Source organism: Nothobranchius furzeri, chromosome 14 (genome assembly GCF_043380555.1).
Source record: "Nothobranchius furzeri strain GRZ-AD chromosome 14, NfurGRZ-RIMD1, whole genome shotgun sequence".
NCBI lineage: Eukaryota > Metazoa > Chordata > Actinopteri > Cyprinodontiformes > Nothobranchiidae > Nothobranchius > Nothobranchius furzeri.
The window spans coordinates 8,084,269-8,102,181 of NC_091754.1; positions in this window are offsets into that span (position 1 = coordinate 8,084,269).

The following is a 17,913-nucleotide window of genomic DNA, read 5'->3' on the forward strand; positions in this document are numbered from 1 at the left end:
CATGTGGCAAGACGCTCCTCGGGGCGCGTCTTGCTTGGGCCTCTCTCCTGGAGGCCTTCAGTCAGACCCATTGTTGACATGTGGCAAGACGCTCCTCGGGGCGCGTCTTGCTGGGGCCTCTCTCCTGGAGGCGCTCAGTCAGACTGAGTGCTGACATAAGGCAAGACGCTCCTCGGGGCACGTCTTGCTGGGGCCTCTCTCCTGGAGGCGCTCAGTCAGACCCAGTGCTGACATGTGGCAAGACGCTCCTCGGGGCGCGTCTTGCTTGGGCCTCTCTCCTGGAGGCGCTCAGTCAGACTGAGTAGTGACATGTCGCCTGACGCTCCTCGGGGCGCGTCTTGCTTGGGCCCCTCTCCTGAAGGCGCTCAGTCAGACCCAGTTGTGACGTGTGGCAAGACACTCCTCGGGACGCGTCTTGCTTGGGCCTCTCTCCTGGAGGCACTCAGTCAGACCCAGTTTTGACACGTGGCAAGATGCTCCTCGGGGCGCGTCTTGCTTGGGCCTCTCTCATGGAGGCGCTCAGTCAGACCCAGAGTTGACATGCGGCAAGACACTCCTCGGGGCGCGTCTTGCTTGGGCCTCTCTCATGGAGGCCCTCTTTCAGACCCAGTGTTGACATGTGTCAAGACGCTCCTCGGGGCGCGTCGAGCTTTGGCCTCTCTCCTGGAGGCGCTCAGTCAGACCGAGTGCTGACATGTGGCAAGATGCTCCTCGGGGCGCGTCTTGCTTGGGCTTCTCTCCTGGAGGCCCTCAGTAAGACCCATTGTTGACATGTGGCAAGACGCTCCTCGGGGCGCGTCTTGCTGGGGCCTCTCTCCTGGAGGCGCTCAGTCAGACTGAGTGCTGACATAAGGCAAGACGCTCCTCGGGGCACGTCTTGCTGGGGCCTTTCTCCTGGAGGCGCTCAGTCAGACCCAGTGCTGACATGTGGCAAGACGCTCCTCGGGGCGCGTCTTGCTGGGGCCTCTCTCCTGGAGGCGCTCAGTCAGACTGAGTGCTGACATAAGGCAAGACGCTCCTCGGGGCACGTCTTGCTGGGGCCTCTCTCCTGGACGCGCTCAGTCAGACCCAGTGCTGAACTGTGGCAAGACACTCCTCGTGGCGCGTCTTGCTTGGGCCTCTCTCCTGGAGCCGCTCAGTCAGACTGAGTAGTGACATGTCGCCTGACGCTCCTCGGGGCGCGTCTTGCTTGGGCCCCTCTCCTGGAGGCGCTCAGTCAGACCGAGTGCTGACGTGTGGCAAGACACTCCTCGGGACGCGTCTTGCTTGGGCCTCTCTCCTGGAGGCCCTCTGTCAGACCCAGTGTTGACATGTGTCAAGACGCTCCTCGGGGCGCGTCTTGCTTGGGCTTCTCTCCTGGAGGCCCTCAGTCAGACCCATTGTTGACATGTGGCAAGACGCTCCTCGGGGCGCGTCTTGCTTGGGCTTCTCTCCTGGAGGCGCTCAGACAGACCCATTGTTGACATGTGACAAGACGCTCCTAGGGGCGCGTCTTGCTTGGGCCTCTCTCCTGGAGGCCCTCAGTCAGAACCAGAGGTGACATGTGGCAAGATGCTCCTCGGGGCGCGTCTTGCTTGGGCCTCTCTCCAGGAGGCACTCTGTCAGACCCAGTGTTGACATGTGGCAAGACGCTCCTCGGGGCGCGTCTTGCTTGGGCCTCTCTCCTGGAGGCCCTCTGTCAGACCCAGTGTTGACATGTGTCAAGACGCTCCTCGGGGCGCGTCTAGCTTTGGCCTCTCTCCTGGAGGCGCTCAGTCAGACCGAGTGCTGACATGTGGCAAGAAGCTCCTCGCGGCGCGTCTTGCTTGGGCTTCTCTCCTGGAGGCCCTCAGTAAGACCCATTGTTGACACGTGGCAAGACGCTCCTCGGGGCGCATCTTGCTTGGGCCTCTCTCCTGGAGGCACTCAGTCACACCCAGTGTTGACACGTGGCAAGATGCTCCTCGGGGCGCGTCTTGCTTGGGCCTCTCTCCTGGAGGCGCTCAGTCAGACCCAGAGTTGACATGTGGCAAGACACTCCTCGGGGCGCGTCTTGCTTGGGCCTCTCTCATGGAGGCCCTCTGTCAGACCCAGTGTTGACATGTGTCAAGACGCTCCTCGGGGCGTGTCTAGCTTTGGCCTCTCTCCTGGAGGCGCTCAGTCAGACCCAGTGTTGACATGTGGCAAGACGCTCCTCGGGGCGCGTCTTGCTTGGGCTTCTCTCCTGGAGGCCCTCAGTCAGATCCATTGTTGACATGTGGCACGACGCTCCTCGGGGCGCGTCTTGCTTGGGCTTCTCTCCTGGAGGCCCTCAGTCAGACCCATTGTTGACATGTGGCAGGACGCTCCTCGGGGCGCGTCTTGCTTGGGCCTCTCTCCTGGAGAAGCTCAGTCAGACCGAGTGCTGACATAAGGCAAGACGCTCCTCAGGGCGCGTCATGCTGGGGCCTCTCTCCTGGAGGCGCTCAGTCATACCCAGTACTGACATGTGGCATGACGCTCCTCGGGGCGCGTCTTGCTTGGGCCTCTCTCCTGGAGGCCTTCTGTCAGAACCAGGGTTGACATGTGGCAAGACGCTCCTCGGGGCGCGTCTTGCTTGGGCTTCTCTCATGGAGGCCCTCAGTCAGACCCATTGTTTACATGTGGAAAGACGCTCCTCGGGGTGCGTCTTGCTTGGGCCTCTCTCGTGGAGGCGCTCTGTCAGACTGAGTGCTGACATGTGGCAAGACGCTCCTCGGGGCGCGTCTTGCTGGGGCTTCTCTCCTGGAGGCGTTCAGTCAGACCGAGTGCTGACATGTGGCAAGACGCTCCTCGGGGTGCGTCTTGCTTGGGCCTCTCTCCTGGAGGCGATCAGTCAGACCCAGAGGTGACATGTGGCAAGACGCTCCTCGGGGCTCGTCTTGCTTGGGCCTCTCTCCTGGAGGCCCTCTGTCAGACCGAGCGCTGACATGTGGCAAGATTCTCCTCGGGGCGCGTCTTGCTTGGGCCTCTCTCCTGGAGGCGCTCAGTCAGACCGAGTGCTGACATGTGGCAAGACGCTCCTCGGGGCGCGTCTTCCTGGGGCTTCTCTCCTGGAGGAGCTCAGTCAGACCCAGTGTTGACTTGTGACAAGACGCTCCTCGGGGCGCGTCTTGCTTGGCCCTCTCTGCTGGAGGCGCTCAGTCAGACCCAGTGTTGACATGTGGCAAGACGCTCCTCGGGGCGCGTCTTGCTTGGGCTTCTCTCCTGGAGGCCCTCAGTCAGACAAATTGTTGACATGTGGCAAGACGCTCCTCGGGGCGCGTCTTGCTTGGGCTTCTCTCCTGGAGGCCCTCAGTCAGACCCATTGTTGACATGTGGCAGGACGCTCCTCGGGGCGCGTCTTGCTTGGGCCTCTCTCCTGGAGAAGCTCAGTCAGACCGAGTGCTGACATAAGGCAAGACGCTCCTCGGGGCGCGTCATGCTGGGGCATCTCTCCTGGAGGCGCTCAGTCAGACCCAGTACTGACATGTGGCATGACGCTCCTCGGGGCGCGTCTTGCTTGGGCCTCTCTCCTGGAGAAGCTCAGGCAGACCGAGTGCTGACATAAGGCAAGACGCTCCTCGGGGCACGTCTTGCTGGGGCCTCTCTCCTGGACGCGCTCAGTCAGACCCAGTGCTGACATGTGGCAAGACACTCCTCGTGGCGCGTCTTGCTTGGGCCTCTCTCCTGGAGCCGCTCAGTCAGACTGAGTAGTGACATGTCGCCTGACGCTCCTCGGGGCGCGTCTTGCTTGGGCCCCTCTCCTGGAGGCGCTCAGTCAGACCGAGTGCTGACGTGTGGCAAGACACTCCTCGGGACGCGTCTTGCTTGGGCCTCTCTCCTGGAGGCCCTCTGTCAGACCCAGTGTTGACATGTGTCAAGACGCTCCTCGGGGCGCGTCTTGCTTGGGCTTCTCTCCTGGAGGCCCTCAGTCAGACCCATTGTTGACATGTGGCAAGACGCTCCTCGGGGCGCGTCTTGCTTGGGCTTCTCTCCTGGAGGCGCTCAGACAGACCCATTGTTGACATGTGACAAGACGCTCCTAGGGGCGCGTCTTGCTTGGGCCTCTCTCCTGGAGGCCCTCAGTCAGAACCAGAGGTGACATGTGGCAAGATGCTCCTCGGGGCGCGTCTTGCTTGGGCCTCTCTCCAGGAGGCACTCTGTCAGACCCAGTGTTGACATGTGGCAAGACGCTCCTCGGGGCGCGTCTTGCTTGGGCCTCTCTCCTGGAGGCCCTCTGTCAGACCCAGTGTTGACATGTGTCAAGACGCTCCTCGGGGCGCGTCTAGCTTTGGCCTCTCTCCTGGAGGCGCTCAGTCAGACCGAGTGCTGACATGTGGCAAGAAGCTCCTCGGGGCGCGTCTTGCTTGGGCTTCTCTCCTGGAGGCCCTCAGTAAGACCCATTGTTGACACGTGGCAAGACGCTCCTCGGGGCGCATCTTGCTTGGGCCTCTCTCCTGGAGGCACTCAGTCACACCCAGTGTTGACACGTGGCAAGATGCTCCTCGGGGCGCGTCTTGCTTGGGCCTCTCTCCTGGAGGCGCTCAGTCAGACCCAGAGTTGACATGTGGCAAGACACTCCTCGGGGCGCGTCTTGCTTGGGCCTCTCTCATGGAGGCCCTCTGTCAGACCCAGTGTTGACATGTGTCAAGACGCTCCTCGGGGCGTGTCTAGCTTTGGCCTCTCTCCTGGAGGCGCTCAGTCAGACCCAGTGTTGACATGTGGCAAGACGCTCCTCGGGGCGCGTCTTGCTTGGGCTTCTCTCCTGGAGGCCCTCAGTCAGATCCATTGTTGACATGTGGCAAGACGCTCCTCGGGGCGCGTCTTGCTTGGGCTTCTCTCCTGGAGGCCCTCAGTCAGACCCATTGTTGACATGTGGCAGGACGCTCCTCGGGGCGCGTCTTGCTTGGGCCTCTCTCCTGGAGAAGCTCAGTCAGACCGAGTGCTGACATAAGGCAAGACGCTCCTCAGGGCGCGTCATGCTGGGGCCTCTCTCCTGGAGGCGCTCAGTCAGACCCAGTACTGACATGTGGCATGACGCTCCTCGGGGCGCGTCTTGCTTGGGCCTCTCTCCTGGAGGCGCTCAGTCAGACCCAGTGGTGACATGTGGCAAGATGCTCCTTGGGGCGCGTCTTGCTTGGGCCTCTCTCCTGGAGGCGCTCAGTCAGACCCAGTGGTGACATGTGGCAAGACGCTCCTCGGGGCGCGTATTGCTTGGGCCTCTCTCCTGGAGGCCTTCTGTCAGAACCAGGGTTGACATGTGGCAAGACGCTCCTCGGGGCGCGTCTTGCTTGGGCTTCTCTCATGGAGGCCCTCAGTCAGACCCATTGTTTACATGTGGAAAGACGCTCCTCGGGGTGCGTCTTGCTTGGGCCTCTCTTGTGGAGGCGCTCTGTCAGACTGAGTGCTGACATGTGGCAAGACGCTCCTCGGGGCGCGTCTTGCTGGGGCTTCTCTCCTGGAGGCGTTCAGTCAGACCGAGTGCTGACATGTGGCAAGACGCTCCTCGGGGTGCGTCTTGCTTGGGCCTCTCTCCTGGAGGCGATCAGTCAGACCCAGAGGTGACATGTGGCAAGACGCTCCTCGGGGCTCGTCTTGCTTGGGCCTCTCTCCTGGAGGCCCTCTGTCAGACCGAGTGCTGACATGTGGCAAGATTCTCCTCGGGGCGCGTCTTGCTTGGGCCTCTCTCCTGGAGGCGCTCAGTCAGACCGAGTGCTGACATGTGGCAAGACGCTCCTCGGGGCGCGTCTTCCTGGGGCTTCTCTCCTGGAGGAGCTCAGTCAGACCCAGTGTTGACTTGTGACAAGACGCTCCTCGGGGCGCGTCTTGCTTGGGCCTCTCTGCTGGAGGCGCTCAGTCAGACCCAGTGTTGACATGTGGCAAGACGCTCCTCGGGGCGCGTCTTGCTTGGGCTTCTCTCCTGGAGGCCCTCAGTCAGACAAATTGTTGACATGTGGCAAGACGCTCCTCGGGGCGCGTCTTGCTTGGGCTTCTCTCCTGGAGGCCCTCAGTCAGACCCATTGTTGACATGTGGCAGGACGCTCCTCGGGGCGCGTCTTGCTTGGGCCTCTCTCCTGGAGAAGCTCAGTCAGACCGAGTGCTGACATAAGGCAAGACGCTCCTCGGGGCGCGTCATGCTGGGGCATCTCTCCTGGAGGCGCTCAGTCAGACCCAGTACTGACATGTGGCATGACGCTCCTCGGGGCGCGTCTTGCTTGGGCCTCTCTCCTGGAGGCGCTCAGTCAGACCCAGTGGTGACATGTGGCAAGACGCTCCTTGGGGCGCGTCTTGCTTGGGCCTCTCTCCTGGAGGTGCTCAGTCAGACCAAGTGGTGACATGTGGCAAGACGCTCCTCAGGGCGCGTCTTGCTTGGGCTTCTATCCTGGAGGCCCTCAGTCAGACTCATTGTTGACATGTGGCAAGATGCTCCACGGGGCACGTCTTGCTTGGGCCTCTCTCCTGGAGGCGATCAGTCAGACCCAGAGGTGACATGTGGCAAGACGCTCCTCTGGGCGCGTCTTGCTTGGGCCTCTCTCCTGGAGGCCCTCTGTCAGAGCCAGTGTTGACATGTGAAAAGACGCTCCTCCGGGCGCGTCTTGCTTGGGCCTCTCTCCTGGAGGCGCTCAATCAGACCCAGTGTTGACATGTGGCAAGACGCTCCTCGGGGCGCGTCTTGCTTGGGCCTCTCTCCTGGAGGCGCTCAGTCAGACCCAGTGTTGACATGTGGCAAGACGCTCCTCGGGGCGCGTCTTGCTTGGGCCTCTCTCCTGGAGGCCCTCTGTCAGACCGAGTGCTGACATGTGGCAAGATTCTCCTCGGGGCGCATCTTGCTTGGGCCTCTCTCCTGGAGGCGCTCAGTCAGACCGAGTGCTGACATGTGGCAAGACGCTCCTCGGGGCGCGTCTTGCTTGGGCCTCTCTCCTGGAGGCCCTCTGTCAGACCGAGTGCTGACATGTGGCAAGATTCTCCTCGGGGCGCATCTTGCTTGGGCCTCTCTGCTGGAGGCGCTCAGTCAGACCCAGAGGTGACATGTGGCAAGATGCTCCTCGGGGCGCGTCTTGCTTGGGCCTCTCTCCTGGAGTTCCTCTGTCAGACCCATTGTTGACATGTGGCAAGACGCTCCTCGGGGCGCGTCTTGCTTCGGCCTCTCTGCTGCAGGCGCTCAGTCAGACCCAGTGGTGACATGTGGCAAGACGCTCCTCGTGGCGCGTATTGCTTGGGCCTCTCTCCTGGAGGCCCTCTGTCAGACCCAGTGTTGACATGTGGCAAGACGCTCCTCGGGGCGCATCTTGCTTGGGCTTCTCTCATGGAGGCCCTCAGTCAGACCCAGTGTTGACATGTGTCAAAACGCTCCTCGGGGCGCGTCTTGCTTGGGCCTCTCTCCTGGAGGCGCTCAGTCAGACCGAGTAGTGACATGTGGCAAGTCGCTCCACGGGGCGCGTCTTGCTTGGGCCTCTCTCCTGGAGGTGCTCAGTTAAACCCAGTGTTGACATGTGGCAAGACGCTCCTCAGGGCGCGTCTTGCTTGGGCTTCTCTCCTGGAGGCCCTCAGTCAGACCCATTGTTGGCATGTGGCAAGACGCTCCTCGGGGCGCTTCTTGCTTGGGCCTCTCTCCTGGAGGCGTTCAGTCAGACTGAGTAGTGACATGTCGCCTGACGCTCCTCGGGGCGCGTCTTGCTTGGGCCCCTCTCCTGGAGGCGCTCAGTCAGACCCAGTGGTGACGTGTGGCAAGACACTCCTCGGGACGCGTCTTGCTTGGGCCTCTCTCCTGGAGGCCCTCTGTCAGACCCAGTGTTGACATGTGTCAAGACGCTCCTAGGGGCACGTCTTGCTTGGGCTTCTCTCCTGGAGGCCCTCAGTCAGACCCATTGTTGACATGTGGCAAGAAGTCTCCTCGGGGCGCATCTTGCTTGGGCTTCTCTCCTGGAGGCCCTCAGACAGACCCAGTGTTGACATGTGACAAGACGGTCCTCGGGGCGCGTCTTGCTTGGTTCTCTCTCCTGGAGGCGCTCAGTTAGACCCAGTGTTGACACGTGGCAAGACGCTCCTCGGGGCGCGTCTTGCTTGGGCCTCTCTCCTGGAGGCGCTCAGTCAGACCCAGTGTTGGCACGTGGCAAGACGCTCCTCAGGGCGCGTCTTGGTTGGGCCTCTCTCCTGGAGGCGCTCAGTCAGACCGAGTAGTGACATGTGGCAAGACTCTCCTCGGGGTGCGTCTTGCTTGGGCTTCTCTCCTGGAGGCCCTCAGTCAGACCCATTGTTGACATGTGGCAAGACGCTCCTCGGGGCACGTCTTGCTTGGGCCTCTCTCCTGGAGGCGCTCAGTCAGACCGAGTAGTGACATGTGGCAAGACACTCCTCGGGGCGCGTCTTGCTGGGGCTTCTCTCATGGAGGCACTCAGTCAGACCCAGTGTTGACATGTGGCAAGACGCTCCTCGGAGCGCGTCTTGCTTGGACCTCTCTCCTGGAGGCGCTCAGTCAGACCGATTAGTGACATGTGGCAAGACACTCCTTGGGGCGCGTCTTGCTTGGGCCTCTCTCATGGAGGCCCTCTGTCAGACCCAGTGTTGACATGTGTAAAGACGCTCCTCGGGGCGCGTCTAGCTTTGGCCTCTCTCCTGGAGGCCCTCAGTCAGACCCATTGCTGGCATGTGGCAAGACGCTCCTCGGGGCGCTTCTTGCTTGGGCCTCTCTCCTGGAGGCGTTCAGTCAGACTGAGTAGTGACATGTCGCCTGACGCTCCTCGGGGCGCGTCTTGCTTGGGCCCCTCTCCTGGAGGCGCTCAGTCAGACCCAGTGGTGACGTGTGGCAAGACACTCCTCGGGACGCGTCTTGCTTGGGCCTCTCTCCTGGAGGCCCTCTGTCAGACCCAGTGTTGACATGTGTCAAGACGCTCCTCGGGGCACGTCTTGCTTGGGCTTCTCTCCTGGAGGCCCTCAGTCAGACCCATTGTTGACATGTGGCAAGATGCTCCTCGGGGCGCATCTTGCTTGGGCTTCTCTCCTGGAGGCCCTCAGACAGACCCAGTGTTGACATGTGACAAGACGGTCCTCGGGGCGCGTCTTGCTTGGTTCTCTCTCCTGGAGGCGCTCAGTTAGACCCAGTGTTGACACGTGGCAAGACGCTCCTCGGGGCGCGTCTTGCTTGGGCCTCTCTCCTGGAGGCGCTCAGTCAGACCCAGTGTTGGCACGTGGCAAGACGCTCCTCAGGGCGCGTCTTGGTTGGGCCTCTCTCCTGGAGGCGCTCAGTCAGACCGAGTAGTGACATGTGGCAAGACTCTCCTCGGGGTGCGTCTTGCTTGGGCTTCTCTCCTGGAGGCCCTCAGTCAGACCCATTGTTGACATGTGGCAAGACGCTCCTCGGGGCACGTCTTGCTTGGGCCTCTCTCCTGGAGGCGCTCAGTCAGACCGAGTAGTGACATGTGGCAAGACACTCCTTGGGGCGCGTCTTGCTTGGGCCTCTCTCATGGAGGCCCTCTGTCAGACCCAGTGTTGACATGTGTAAAGACGCTCCTCGGGGCGCGTCTAGCTTTGGCCTCTCTCCTGGAGGAGCTCAGTCAGACCGATTGCTGACATGTGGCAAGAAGCTCCTCGGGGCGCGTCTTGCTTGGGCTTCTCTCCTGGAGGCCCTCAGTAAGACCCATTGTTGACATGTGGCAAGACGCTCCTCGGGGCGCGTCTTGCTTGGGCCTCTCTCCTGGAGGCCTTCAGTCAGACCCATTGTTGACATGTGGCAAGACGCTCCTCGGGGCGCGTCTTGCTGGGGCCTCTCTCCTGGAGGCGCTCAGTCAGACTGAGTGCTGACATAAGGCAAGACGCTCCTCGGGGCACGTCTTGCTGGGGCCTCTCTCCTGGAGGCGCTCAGTCAGACCCAGTGCTGACATGTGGCAAGACGCTCCTCGGGGCGCGTCTTGCTTGGGCCTCTCTCCTGGAGGCGCTCAGTCAGACTGAGTAGTGACATGTCGCCTGACGCTCCTCGGGGCGCGTCTTGCTTGGGCCCCTCTCCTGGAGGCGCTCAGTCAGACCCAGTTGTGACGTGTGGCAAGACACTCCTCGGGACGCGTCTTGCTTGGGCCTCTCTCCTGTAGGCAATCTGTCAGACCCAGTGTTGACATGTGTCAAGACGCTTCTCGGGGCGCGTCTTGCTTGGGCTTCTCTCCTGGAGGCCCTCAGTCAGACCCATTGTTGACATGTGGCAAGACGCTCCTCGGGGCGCGTCTTGCTTGGGCCTCTCTCCTGGAGGCGCTCAGTCAGACCGAGTAGTGACATGTGGCAAGACGCTCCACGGGGCGCGTCTTGCTTGGGCCTCTCTCCAGGAGGCCCTCAGTTAAACCCAGTGTTGACATGTGGCAAGACGCTCCTCGGGGCGCGTCTTGCTTGGGCCTCTCTCCTGGAGGCCCTCTGTCAGACCCAGTGTTGACATGTGTCAAGACGCTCCTCGGGGCGCGTCTAGCTTTGGCCTCTCTCCTGGAGGCGCTCAGTCAGACCGAGTGCTGACATGTGGCAAGACGCTCCTCGGGGCGCATCTTGCTTGGGCCTCTCTCCTGGAGGCACTCAGTCACACCCAGTGTTGACACGTGGCAAGATGCTCCTCGGGGCGCGTCTTGCTTTGGCTTCTCTCCTGGAGGCCCTCAGTAAGACCCATTGTTGACATGTGGCAAGACGCTCCTCGGGGCGCGTCTTGCTTGGGCCTCTCTGCTGGAGGCGCTCAGTCAGACCCAGAGGTGACATGTGGCAAGACGCTCCTCGGGGCGCGTCTTGCTTGGGCCTCTCTCCTGGAGGCCCTCTGTCAGACCCAGTGTTGACATGTGGCAAGACGCTCCTCCGGGCGCGTCTTGCTTGGGCCTCTCTCCTGGAGGCGCTCAGTCAGACCCAGTGTTGACATGTGGCAAGACGCTCCTCGGGGCGCGTCTTGCTTGGGCTTCTCTCCTGGAGGCCCTCAGTCAGATCCATTGTTGACATGTGGCAAGACGCTCCTCGGGGCGCGTCTTGCTTGGGCTTCTCTCCTGGAGGCCCTCAGTCAGACCGAGTGCTGACATGTGGCAAGACGCTCCTCGGGGCGCGTCTTGCTTGGGCTTCTCTCCTGGAGGCCCTCAGTCAGACTCATTGTTGACATGTGGCAAGATGCTCCTCGGGGCACGTCTTGCTTGGGCCTCTCTCCTGGAGGCGATCAGTCAGACCCAGAGGTGACATGTGGCAAGACGCTCCTCTGGGCGCGTCTTGCTTGGGCCTCTCTCCTGGAGGCCCTCTGTCAGACCCAGTGTTGACATGTGAAAAGACGATCCTCCGGGCGCGTCTTGCTTGGGCCTCTCTCCTGGAGGCGCTCAATCAGACCCAGTGTTGACATGTGGCAAGACGCTCCTCGGGGCGCGTCTTTCTTGGGCCTCTCTCCTGGAGGCGCTCAGTCAGACCCAGTGTTGACATGTGGCAAGACGCTCCTCGGGGCGCGTCTTGCTTGGGCTTCTCTCATGGAGGCCCTCAGTCAGACCCAGTGTTGACATGTGTCAAAACGCTCCTCGGGGCGCGTCTTGCTTGGGCCTCTCTCCTGGAGGCGCTCAGTCAGACCGAGTAGTGACATGTGGCAAGTCGCTCCATGGGGCGCGTCTTGCTTGGGCCTCTCTCCTGGAGGTGCTCAGTTAAACCCAGTGTTGACATGTGGCAAGACGCTCCTCAGGGCGCGTCTTGCTTGGGCTTCTCTCCTGGAGGCCCTCAGTCAGACCCATTGTTGGCATGTGGCAAGACGCTCCTCGGGGCGCTTCTTGCTTGGGCCTCTCTCCTGGAGGCGTTCAGTCAGACTGAGTAGTGACATGTCGCCTGACGCTCCTCGGGGCGCGTCTTGCTTGGGCCCCTCTCCTGGAGGCGCTCAGTCAGACCCAGTGGTGACGTGTGGCAAGACACTCCTCGGGACGCGTCTTGCTTGGGCCTCTCTCCTGGAGGCCCTCTGTCAGACCCAGTGTTGACATGTGTCAAGACGCTCCTCGGGGCACGTCTTGCTTGGGCTTCTCTCCTGGAGGCCCTCATCAGACCCATTGTTGACATGTGGCAAGACGCTCCTCGGGGCGCGTCTTGCTTGGGCTTCTCTCCTGGAGGCGCTCAGACAGACCCAGTGTTGACATGTGACAAGACAGTCCTCGGGGCGTGTCTTGCTTGGTTCTCTCTCCTGGAGGCGCTCAGTTAGACCCAGTGTTGACACGTGGCAAGACGCTCCTCGGGGCGCGTCTTGCTTGGGCCTCTCTCCTGGAGGCGCTCAGTCAGACCCAGTGTTGGCACGTTGCAAGACGCTCCTCAGAGCGCGTCTTGGTTGGGCCTCTCTCCTGGAGGCGCTCAGTCAGACCCAGTGGTGACATGTGGCAAGACGCTCCTCGGGGCGCGTCTTGCTTGGGCCTCTCTCCTGGAGGCGCTCATTCAAACCCAGTGTTGACATGTGGCAAGACGCTCCTCGGGGCGCGTCTTGCTTGGGCTTCTCTCCTGGAGGCGCTCAGTCAGACCGAGTAGTGACATGTGGCAAGACGCTCCTCGGGGTGCGTCTTGCTTGGGCTTCTCTCCTGGAGGCCCTCAGTCAGACCCATTGTTGACATGTGGCAAGACTCTCCTCGGGGCACGTCTTGCTTGGGCCTCTCTCCTGGAGGCGCTCAGTCAGACCGAGTAGTGACATGTGGCAAGACACTCCTCGGGGCGCGTCTTGCTGGGGCTTCTCTCATGGAGGCACTCAGTCAGACCCAGTGTTGACATGTGGCAAGACGCTCCTCGGAGCGCGTCTTGCTTGGACCTCTCTCCTGGAGGCGCTCAGTCAGACCGATTAGTGACATGTGGCAAGACGCTCCTCGGGGCGCGTCTTGCTTGGACCTCTCTCCTGGAGGCGCTCAGTTAGACCGAGTAGTGACATGTGGCAAGACGCTCCTCGGGGCGCGTCTTGCTGGGGCCTCTCTCCTGGAGGCGCTCAATAAGACCCAGTGGTGACACGTGGCAGGACGCTCCTCGGGGCGCGTCTTGCTTGGGACTCTCTCCTGGAGGCGCTCAGTCAGACCCAGTGGTGACACGTGGCAAGACGCTCCTCGGGGCGCATCTTGCTTGGGCCTCTCTCCTGGAGGCACTCAGTCAGACCCAGTGTTGACACGTGGCAAGATGCTCCTCGGGGCGCGTCTTGCTTGGGCCTCTCTCCTGGAGGCGCTCAGTCAGACCCAGAGTTGACATGTGGCAAGACACTCCTCGGGGCGCGTCTTTCTTGGGCCTCTCTCATGGAGGCCCTCTGTCAGACCCAGTGTTGACATGTGTCAAGACGCTCCTCGGGGCGCGTCTAGCTTTGGCCTCTCTCCTGGAGGCGCTCAGTCAGACCTATTGCTGACATGTGGCAAGAAGCTCCTAGGGGCGCGTCTTGCTTGGGCTTCTCTCCTGGAGGCCCTCAGTAAGACCCATTGTTGACATGTGGCAAGACGCTCCTCGGGGCGCGTCTTGCTTGGGCCTCTCTCCTGGAGGCCTTCAGTCAGACCCATTGTTGACATGTGGCAAGACGCTCCTCGGGGCGCGTCTTGCTGGGGCCTCTCTCCTGGAGGCGCTCAGTCAGACTGAGTGCTGACATAAGGCAAGACGCTCCTCGGGGCACGTCTTGCTGGGGCCTCTCTCCTGGAGGCGCTCAGTCAGACCCAGTGCTGACATGTGGCAAGACGCTCCTCGGGGCGCGTCTTGCTTGGGCCTCTCTCCTGGAGGCGCTCAGTCAGACTGAGTAGTGACATGTCGCCTGACACTCCTCGGGACGCGTCTTGCTTGGGCCTCTCTCCTGGAGGCAATCTGTCAGACCCAGTGTTGACATGTGTCAAGACGCTTCTCGGGGCGCGTCTTGCTTGGGCTTCTCTCCTGGAGGCCCTCAGTCAGACCCATTGTTGACATGTGGCAAGACGCTCCTCGGGGCGCGTCTTGCTTGGGCCTCTCTCCTGGAGGCGCTCAGTCAGACCGAGTAGTGACATGTGGCAAGACGCTCCACGGGGCGCGTCTTGCTTGGGCCTCTCTCCTGGAGGTGCTCAGTTAAACCCAGTGTTGACATGTGGCAAGACGCTCCTCAGGGCGCGTCTTGCTTGGGCTTCTCTCCTGGAGGCCCTCAGTCAGACCCATTGTTGGCATGTGGCAAGACGCTCCTCGGGGCGCTTCTTGCTTGGGCCTCTCTCCTGGAGGCGCTCAGTCAGACTGAGTAGTGACATGTTGCCTGACGCTCCTCGGGGTGCGTCTTGCTTGGGCTCCTCTCCTGGAGGCGCTCAGTCAGACCCAGTGGTGATGTGTGGCAAGACACTCCTCGGGACGCGTCTTGCTTGGGCCTCTCTCCTGGAGGCCCTCTGTCAGACCCAGTGTTCACATGTGTCAAGACGCTCCTCGGGGCACGTCTTGCTTGGGCTTCTCTCCTGGAGGCCCTAAGTCAGACCCATTGTTGACATGTGGCAAGACGCTCCTCGGGGTTCGTCTTGCTTGGGCTTCTCTCCTGGAGGCGCTCAGACAGACCCAGTGTTGACATGTGACAAGACGGTCCTCGGGGCGCGTCTTGCTTGGGTCTCTCTCCTGGAGGCGCTCAGTTAGACCCAGTGTTGACACGTGGCAAGACGCTCCTCGGGGCGCGTCTTGCTTGGGCCTCTCTCCTGGAGGCGCTCAGTCAGACCCAGTGTTGGCACGTGGCAAGACGCTCCTCAGGGCGCGTCTTGGTTGGGCCTCTCTCCTGGAGGCGCTCAGTCAGACCCAGTGGTGACATGTGGCAAGACGCTCCTCGGGGCGCGTCTTGCTTGGGCCTCTCTCCTGGAGGCGCTCATTCAAACCCAGTGTTGACATGTGGCAAGACGCTCCTCGGGGCGCGTCTTGCTTGGGCTTATCTCCTGGAGGCGCTCAGTCAGACCGAGTAGTGACATGTGGCAAGACGCTCCTCGGGGCGCGTCTTGCTTGGGCTTCTCTCCTGGAGGCCCTCAGTCAGACCCATTGTTGACATGTGGCAAGACGCTCCTCGGGGCACGTCTTGCTTGGGCCTCTCTCCTGGAGGCGCTCAGTCAGACCCAGTGGTGACGTGTGGCAAGACACTCCTCGGGACACGTCTTGCTTGGGCCTCTCTCCTGGAGGCAATCTGTCAGACCCAGTGTTGACATGTGTCAAGACGCTCCTCGGGGCGCGTCTTGCTTGGGCTTCTCTCCTGGAGGCCCTCAGTCGGACCGATTGTTGACATGTGGCAAGACGCTCCTCGGGGCGCGTCTTGCTTGGGCTTCTCTCCTGGAGGCGCTCAGACAGACCCAGTGTTGACATGTGGCAAGACGCTCCTCGGGGGGCGTCTTGCTTGGGCCTCTCTCCTGGAGGCCCTCTGTCAGACCCAGTGTTGACATGTGTCAAGACGCTCCTCGGGGCGCGTCTTGCTTGGGCCTCTCTCCTGGAGGCCCTCAGTCAGAACCAGAGGTGACATGTGGCAAGATGCTCCTCAGGGCGCGTCTTGCTTGGGCCTCTCTCCTGGAGGCACTCAGTCAGACCCAGTGTTGACATGTGGCAAGATGCTCCTCGGGGCGCATCTTGCTTGGGCCTCTCTCCTGGAGGCACTCAGTCAGACCCAGTGTTGACACGTGGCAAGATGCTCCTCGGGGCGCGTCTTGCTTGGGCCTCTCTCCTGGAGGTGCTCAGTCAGACCCAGAGTTGACATGTGGCAAGACACTCCTCGGGGCGCGTCTTGCTTGGGCCTCTCTCATGGAGGCCCTCTGTCAGACCCAATGTTGACATGTGTCAAGACGCTCCTCGGGGCGCGTCTAGCTTTGGCCTCTCTCCTGGAGGCGCTCAGTCAGACCGAGTGCTGACATGTGGCAAGAAGCTCCTCGGGGCGCGTCTTGCTTGGGCTTCTCTCCTGGAGGCCCTCAGTAAGACCCATTGTTGACATGTGGCAAGACGCTCCTCGGGGCGCGTCTTGCTTGGGCCTCTCTCCTGGAGGCCCTCAGTCAGACCCATTGTTGACATGTGGCAAGACGCTCCTCGGGATGCGTCTTGCTGGGGCCTCTCTCCTGGAGGCGCTCAGTCAGACTGAGTGCTGACATAAGGCAAGACGCTCCTCGGGGCACGTCTTGCTGGGGCCTCTCTCCTGGAGGCGCTCAGTCAGACCCAGTGCTGACATGTGGCAAGACGCTCCTCGGGGCGCATCTTGCTTGGGCCTCTCTCCTGGAGGCGCTCAGTCAGACTGAGTAGTGACATGTCGCCTGACGCTCCTCGGGGCGCGTCTTGCTTGGGCCCCTCTCCTGGAGGCGCTCAGTCAGACCCAGTGGTGACGTGTGGCAAGACACTCCTCGGGACGCGTCTTGTTTGGGCCTCTCTCCTGGAGGCCCTCTGTCAGACCCAGTGTTGACATGTGTCAAGACGCTCCTCGGGGCGTGTCTTGCTTGGGCTTCTCTCCTGGAGGCCCTCAGTCAGACCCATTGTTGACATGTGGCAAGACTCTCCTCGGGGCGCGTCTTGCTTGGGCTTCTCTCCTGGAGGCGCTCAGACAGACCCAGTGTTGTCATGTGACAAGACGCTCCTCGGGGCGCGTCTTGCTTGGGCCTCTCTCCTGGAGGCCCTCAGTCAGAACCAGAGGTGACATGTGGCAAGATGCTCCTCGGGGCGCGTCTTGCTCGGGCTTCTCTCCTGGAGGCCCTCAGTCGGACCGATTGTTGACATGTGGCAAGACGCTCCTCGGGGCGCGTCTTGCTTGGGCTTCTCTCCTGGAGGCGCTCAGACAGACCCAGTGTTGACATGTGGCAAGACGCTCCTCGGGGGGCGTCTTGCTTGGGCCTCTCTCCTGGAGGCCCTCTGTCAGACCCAGTGTTGACATGTGTCAAGACGCTCCTCGGGGCGCGCCTAGCTTTGGCCTCTCTCCTGGAGGCGCTCAGTCAGACCGAGTGCTGACATGTGGCAAGAAGCTCCTCGGGGCGCGTCTTGCTTGGGCTTCTCTCCTGGAGGCCCTCAGTCAGACCGATTGTTGACATGTGGCAAGACGCTCCTCGGGGCGCGTCTTGCTTGGGCTTCTCTCCTGGAGGCGCTCAGACAGACCCAATGTTGACATGTGACAAGACGCTCCTCGGGGCGCGTCTTGCTTGGGCCTCTCTCCTGGAGGCCCTCAGTCAGAACCAGAGGTGACATGTGGCAAGATGCTCCTCGGGGCGCGTCTTGCGTGGGCCTCTCTGCTGGAGGCCCTCTGTCAGACCCAGTGTTGACATGTGGCAACACGCTCCTCGGGGCGCGTCTTGCTTGGGCCTCTCTCCTGGAGGCCCTCTGTCAGACCCATTGTTGACATGTGGCAAGACGCTCCTCGGGGCGCGTCTTGCTTGGGCCTCTCTCCTGGAGAAGCACAGTCAGACCGAGTGCTCACATGTGGCAAGACGCTCCTTGGGGCGCGTCTTGCTGGGGCTTCTCTCCTGGAGAAACTCAGTCAGACCCAGTGTTGACATGTGACAAGACGCTCCTCGGGGCGCGTCTTGCTTGGGCCTCTCTGCTGGAGGCGCTCAGTCAGACCCAGAGGTGACATGTGGCAAGACGCTCCTCGGGGCGCGTCTTGCTTGGGCCTCTCTCCTGGAGGCCCTCTGTCAGACCCAGTGTTGACATGTGGCAAGACGCTCCTCCGGGCGCGTCTTGCTTGGGGCTCTCTCCTGGCGGCGCTCAGTCAGACCCAGTGTTGACATGTGGCAAGACGCTTCTCGGGGCGCGTCTTGCTTGGGCTTCTCTCCTGGAGGCCCACAGTCAGACCCATTGTTGACATGTGGCAGGACGCTCCTCGGGGCGCGTCTCGCTTGGGCTTCTCTCCTGGAGGCCCTCAGTCAGACCCATTGTTGACATGTGGCAAGATGCTCCTCGGGGCGCGTCTAGCTTTGGCCTCTCTCCTGGAGGCCCTCAGTCTGACCCATTGTTGATATGTGGCAAGACGCTCCTCGGGGCACGTCTTGCTTGGGCCTCTCTCCT